The following is a 7,085-nucleotide window of genomic DNA, read 5'->3' as shown; positions in this document are numbered from 1 at the left end:
AGTTGCATAGAGGCACATCCCCTTTGGTTGTCACCAAAAATTAAAGAAGAACTGAATATTGGATAGCATTGGAAAAATATTGAAGAATCCAGTGTTTTGAACTTTGTTTTGTTAGCAAAACCACTATCAGTGAAGTTGTTAGAATAAAGGCACCATGACTGTATGAGGTAGGTCTTTAGCTCTTCAGAAAGCAAAAAAAAAAAAATTCCATTGCTGGCTTAGATATACTGATCTTACGGAAAAAAACACACTTAATGAGGAACTATAGCCTACTAAGTAGCGTTTATCGCTACATCATAACTTGTTACACATGGAAGTCCTTAAGTTCTCCTATGCAAAACATTGAAATAGTTGCTTTTTAATTTTTTTAACTTGTATTGGTACTTCTGAGGTAACTTTTGAGTGGTAAGTTGCTGTGTGATGACTTTAGCATTCTTTGTAAGATGGCACCGTGATTCAGACTGTTGATTGAGTAATTTGAGTAATGAGTAATATTGAGTAATGGCCTCCTGTCATTTCCAATGGGTTGATAAGCTTGCCATGAGTATAAAAAGAAAGAGTATTTAAATGATTATTAGTCATGCTGAAGTAAAGGAGATATCATAAGATCAGAACATAAATAAGCTATAGCGTTCATACGCTGAGAAAAAAAGTAGCAGCTTATACACCGGAAATTACAGTAAATCTGAAAATGTAGGATAGGGATAAATTAAAACTTTCCAACACATTTTTCCAAATTCAATGAAAAAGTGAAATGCGAGTACAAATGACTGGGAAGGAACTCGGTTTGGTTTAGTTAATTCAAAATATATTGTCATGATGATTTCAAAATGTTTAATGTGTCCAAAAAGTTCACAATGCAATCACCATGTGGCTCAAAGGGCTACGTTATTATAAAAGAATATATTGTATGTGTTAATGCTGTTTTTCAATCTTTTTTTAATACAGGAAGAAATTTAGCCAAAGTTTACTGCCATTAAGTCTCAAACCCTTCCACAGTGTGGCCAGACTTGGTGGTTTCTGTTTATTTATGTAAGAAAAGTACTGGAATATGTTGGCTGGGCAAAAGAACAGAGGCCCTGCAGACCTGACTCGACCGTCCAAAGAAACTCTCCATGACACCGCAGCTTTATTTTTAGCCAAATGCACTCCTTCATTTTCATACAGTAGCAAATAATTTCTGTCAGTGACATAAATAAATCATGACAGTCATGCTTGCTATACAATCGTACCCTCATTGTGCGCAGCGTGTGCGTTATGTAAATAAAACTACATCGCAAATCCTCACAGGGAAATACTAAGGAGAAGTACAACTTCTACTTCAGTCAAGCCTCTTCATAAAGTATCCTGTGAAAGAAGAAAGCAACAGTACTGCTATTTCAACAACATTAGAACATTCTTCAGTGGCATTAGAAAATATTTGGAGAAACCCAAGACATGAGTTTGTGGAGATGGGAGAGCTATCGGGCACGAGCTGCCAGGAGGAGATGTGGTTTGTAGGAACGTGAACAAATGCAGTTGCTCACATCTGCACCTTAATTTACACCACAACCAACATTTGCTTCCGTTATGAATGTTTAAAATTTGAATTTTTTACACATTACATTAAACCTCGTTTATCTTGGTTAACTGGTTCCACACCCGACCGTGGTGAATTAATTTCCACCAAGTTTCTATATGAAATATTTTGTAATAGGAGCACAGAAAAACTTCCAAATATGTTCCTGTAAGTGAAAGTATCATTACTGTCACCAAGTGACCAGTGTAGAATACTACATATCATCTTTGAATGCATCTCCTTAATGTCTTATGCATGTATTTTGTTTGATTTTGCAATTTCCCTGCTTTAAAATGCTTAACACAGGCAAAACCTGTAAAATTTGCTTCGATATACATATTTTTGGTCCAAAATGTGTACTGTGGATGGTTACATTTTGATCAAGTTTGACAAGAGCACTGATGAACAGTAGGGCTGTCAATTGACTAAAATATTTAATCAGATTAATGCGTTTTTAATTAATTGATCATGCGGTCGAGTGTTTACCGCGCAGACCTCCCAGCCCTCGGCCATCTCTGTGTGGAGTTTGCATGTGCATGTGTGGGTTTTCTCCGGGTACTCTGGTTTCCTCCCACATTCCAAAAACATGCTAGGTTAATTGGCCACTCCAAATTGTCCATAGGTATGAATGTGAGTGTGAATGGTTGTTTGTCTATATGTGCCCTGTGATTGGCTGGTGACCAGTCCAGGGTGTACCCCGCCTCTCGCCCCAAGACAGCTGGGATAGGCTCCAGCACCCCCCACAACCCTAACAAGCGGTAGAAAATGAATGAAGGATTCATCACCACTTGCAACTATGTCAGAACATTTGAATCACACATTAAACAGTGTTATTATGAGCAATGAGGGGTTGCATTCAGACATCACATAATTAAATAAATTTACTTTTTAGTGTATTTTCCAGCATACTTAAATGTAGCAAACGGAACATCCGATTTTTTTTTTATCTTACCATGTGTACACACACACACACATTATAAAGCCATTTTGTGGTGTTCTGAGTGTCCCTGAATGCATTTCATTCCAATAATGACAATGAGGAAGTGTTGTTCCCAGGATGAACAGACTAAAGACGTGTGTAAGATGGCGATATATACAGTATATGGTGTTGGAATTGTACTGCTGTTGCTGTGTTCAGGTCAGAATGAAGTAATAAGAGCATCAGACTGGTTGTTACTGTGTGAGGATGCTCAACTGTTCTTCCGTCTGCCGTCATAATAGAGGTGTGCCTGCCCTACTATGCATGCATTAATTACACACAGAAAATATTGAAATACATTTTAACTAGTTATTTTTGACACCCCTAATTCTTGTAAATAGTCTTACTTGATTCCGTAACGGTGGTCAATGCAAACTCCCAGTCACCCCTTCTGAGTGCAGAAGCTGCTGATGTTGTTGCTGTTCATGGCCCCTTCACTGCACCATGACAGCTCACCAGCTGCCCTCTCAGCAGCAAGGCGGGGTCAACAAGGAGGGAGCAGCTTTGTTTACTCAACCCCCAATTCCCAAATTTTCATCTGTCAAGCTTGTGTAAATGAGTCAGTGCAAATCAACCCTGCCGAGTGCTATTTTCTTCATTGCACACCCCTGTAACTTGCTACAGGTTGCACTCATAAACTTGGGCCTTTGTTTTAGTCATGACTTTTACTGGTCCAGTTGTAGAGTCCAGTTCAATGCCCAATCCTGTTGCAAATAGTCAGAGCACTACAGAGATGTGGTTTCAAGGATATTAAAAGCGTGTGGGAAATAAGTATTGGTTGGTCAAGGTGGTTTAACCATAGTGTTGCTCCTGGAAAGCAGCATTGCGCCATTATTCATATGGAACTATCAACTGATTTAATGCCTCATTGGTTTCAATTGCACAGTAAAGTTAAAGGAATATTTATTATTATTTTGTCAATCCAACCCGAACCCTACTCTTAACTGTATATATATTTTACAGTTTGTCTTTGATTAATAGACGCTTTAACTGTTTTTGGCAAAGTGTCACTCATGGTATTAGGTTTGAGTGAGTGGCAGATAAAGGCTCTTTTCATTGCACACTCACAGGACTGGGGTAGACTCGTAATAGAATTTCAAGGCAAAGCTGTGCCCTTGCCTCAATGAAAATACAGCATGGAAGGAATTTCCTGACAAGAAACTCAATCCATTTGCCACTAAACAGCACAATATGTGCTGCATTGTGTAGTATCGGTTACTTCTTCTTCATCTAAATTGCAGAAAGGAGAACGTTTTAATATCGCATGGAATTATAAGCACATATATTAGCGATCCTTGTCAGCAGCCACACTGAAGATGGCTGAGGACGGACGGGGGAGGTCATAATCCATGGCTTTCCTGTGCAGATGGTGTTGAGTTTCCATCCAAGCAGCTGGGCCATGGTGTTTTGTGGTCCTCTTCAGCCCTCTTTTGAAAGAGGATAGTCCAGCTGAATCCCTCCATGAGGCCCTAAGGACTCGACCACCTCAAGTCCCTGTTGTGGACACAGCACCTGTGATCTTCAGCTAATGTGGGAACACAAGATGGTGTCAAGATGGTTGAGGTGTGTCGATGAAAGACAAGACGCTGGTGGAAAACAAATGTTCTCAGCTGAGACGGGGTGTGGCGCACAGAGCTTGAAGTCAAAGAGTTCTCCAGCTGGGAGAAGAGCTTTGCACTGACCCCTACAAAGGAAGATGACACATTCCGGAAGGACCTGACAGTGTGTTGATGGGACTTTTCCCTCCATCTCACTGATCTATAGTTTATCAACCTGGAAAAGCTTCAGGGTTGAAATGATATCCTCTTATTTTGTCTGGACACACAAGATGGAAAATAATTATGTATTTGGTTTTGTTTGCCGTGGCTATTGTGTTTAATTTGGAATTAAATTTTGAACTAAAGGATGACTAACCCAGTTAGACCAGACAGAGCCCGAGACCTTGGAGATCTCACAGGCACTTAGATGTAGATGGTTTCTCCGGCTTCTTCCATTCTACAGGCATACTCGGTTAATAGGAGACTCTAAATCAGGGGTCTCAAACTCAAGAAAAAAGAGAATCCAGAACCTATAGAGACCATCTTCTGTCATTAGAGTCCCCTGCCTTTGGACACCACCGGTAACACACCACCAATCCATGGTTACTAACATGCCACTTGCGTATGTCTGCCAATATGCACTTCAAAAATTCCAGTTTTATAATACAGTTTACTGTTATGTTCTTGGACATCACCAAAGTCTGTTTCCTCGATGGAATTGCTTTTCCAGCGAGCTTCCCATCCTGCTTGTTTGTGGGCTTCACTTTAGTCTTCAAGTGAAAAGCATATTTCATTGGCTTATGATCAGACCACTGACCATTTAAAAATAATACATTTTCCTTTCAAATAAACCCACAAAAACGCTTGTGACTGTACAAACATTGTGGACCTAAGTAAAGCGGCACTGGTAAGTACATCCAATATAATAAGATCCCTTCTACTCCAACAGTGGTCAGATGTTAGATAAGGAAACGCACAGGAAATGGAAATGGAGGAATGAGCTGAAATGTTTTGACTAGACAAAAAGGAAAATATTTCCAATGAAAATAGAAAAAGCCGCAAGTCAGCTTATTTCCACCCAGACCAATCAATGCATTTTCTTGACATCTTCATAAACAGAATCTTATTTTCAGTCGTATAGACACTTTCTTTTGGTGATTCCTATATTATCAGTGTACATACTGTCCGTCAATTAGTTTCATTATAGCATACATGTATACTGTACCAATAGCAGCTATTTAGAAGCAGTCATCAAGTAAGTGATGCCATACCAGTTACTTCCCCCCCAAAACTAACTGAACTGAAGGAAATACTCCTCCATAAATGTACTGTAATTAGTTACCGGGAAATTAATTATTGTCTTACTTTTTTAAAGGCTAAGCGTGTGACTTACTGGTTGTAGATTCAATATTATGTCACATCCACACACATCTACACATTCACACGTGCACACCAATGACCTCAGGACCATGCACACCATCCCCACCTCTGCAGACAATGACCTAAACCTGTCACAAAATACCTGTTTCTGGAAAACTATTATGGTAATATAGATCATAGTATCACTGTTATTTTGTGCAACATTGGATTGGACCCAGACATCATCTGAAGTGAAACTTAAAGGGAACATGTATACATGTAGTTATAATATTTATGTATTCTCATGTTAAATGATGCCAAAGCTTCCAGTTTACACATTTGGAAGTGAAAGAAATCTGGGATGACACCGAATGCTTGGTTTCAGAGGCCGTTCTAATGCTGGTGATTTGTGATGTCACAGATTGGCGGGCCTTATATGGGTGTGCGCTGTAGGCCAGATACGCTTTTTGCACTCCCCCAAGTTGTGCTACTCTGTTTACAGTGTTAGCAATGTCTCACAGAAAGTGTTTCTTTAGTTGTCAGGGAAAGTTACATTTGTTTACAATTCCTAACAAGGAAAACATCAGGCACAAGTGGTTGGACTTCCTGATTCCCTACCAACAAAAGAAATGCATTTTAATCTGTAAACGGCATTTCACACTGGACTGTATGCAGCTGGACTAGCTGACAAACTTGCTGAAGCCCTACACCTTTCCAACATTACTTGGTCAGAAAAGAGTCAGAAAAGCAAGCACGTACGTAACAACATATCACTGTCCTAACTGTGTAAGTCGTGGAGAAAAAGCACTTGTCTGTGTAACATTATAGAGTGTTCATACAGGGAGTGATTACAAGCTGAAGCTAAAATGCTAAAGCTACTTACCATTGAGAGACATCTTGAAGTAACCTATTTTCAATTCTCAAGAATTTACTTCTGGATTGGACTCGGGATCCAACACATAAGGTTATTTGTTAAAAGCAGACATTTTAAAAGGATGAATCGCCGTTTATTACCAACCCCTATACAGTTAAGCAACTCCTTTAAAGTTGGCTTCACAACACGGAAGTCCTTCTGAGCACTTTGGAGTGTGACCAATCACAGCAAAGTGGGCGTGCCTGAAGGCGGGCCGTGGATGGAATAAATTAAAACAAAAACTTAAAGCTAAAATGCTAAAGCTACTTACCATTGAGAGACGTCTTTAAGTAACCTATTCTTGAGAAACTTCGGACTGCCCAGTCTCTACTTCTAGATTGGACTCGGGATCCAACACAAGTTTGCTTCACAACACGGAAGTCCTTCTGAGCACTTGGGAGTGTGACCAATCACAGCATAGTAGGCGTGCCTAAAGGCGGGCCGTGGATGGAATAAATGAAAACAAAAACTTAAAGCTAAAATGCTAAAGCTACTTACCAATTAAGAGACGTCTTGAAGTAACCTATTTTCTTGAGAAACGTCGGACTGTCCAGTCTCTACTTCTGGATTGGACTCGGGATCCAACACATAAGGTTGTTTGTTAAAAGCAGATATTTTAAAAAGATGAATCACCGTTTATTATCAACCCCTATACAGTTTAGCAACTCCTATAAAGTTGGCTTCACAACACGGAAGTCCTTCTGAGCACTTGGGAGTGTGACCAATCACAGCATAGTG

At 39.7% G+C, this 7,085-nt stretch overlaps 1 long non-coding RNA gene across 1 annotated transcript; it reads right to left on the bottom strand.

Moving 5' to 3' along the window:
* On the bottom strand, positions 1 to 7,083 carry LOC131128146 (uncharacterized). The gene is made up of 3 exons (XR_009129597.1): positions 6,846 to 7,083; positions 6,619 to 6,777; positions 1 to 4,062 (listed from the first exon to the last, which is right to left on the bottom strand). It is a non-coding gene; the product is annotated as an uncharacterized LOC131128146 (long non-coding RNA).
* Between the last annotated feature and the right edge of the window lie 2 nt (positions 7,084 to 7,085).

This window comes from Doryrhamphus excisus, chromosome 4 (assembly GCF_030265055.1).
Source record: "Doryrhamphus excisus isolate RoL2022-K1 chromosome 4, RoL_Dexc_1.0, whole genome shotgun sequence".
Taxonomy (NCBI): domain Eukaryota; kingdom Metazoa; phylum Chordata; class Actinopteri; order Syngnathiformes; family Syngnathidae; genus Doryrhamphus; species Doryrhamphus excisus.
Note: the sequence above shows the minus strand (reverse complement) of the source record. Positions and strands in the feature narration are given on the sequence as shown.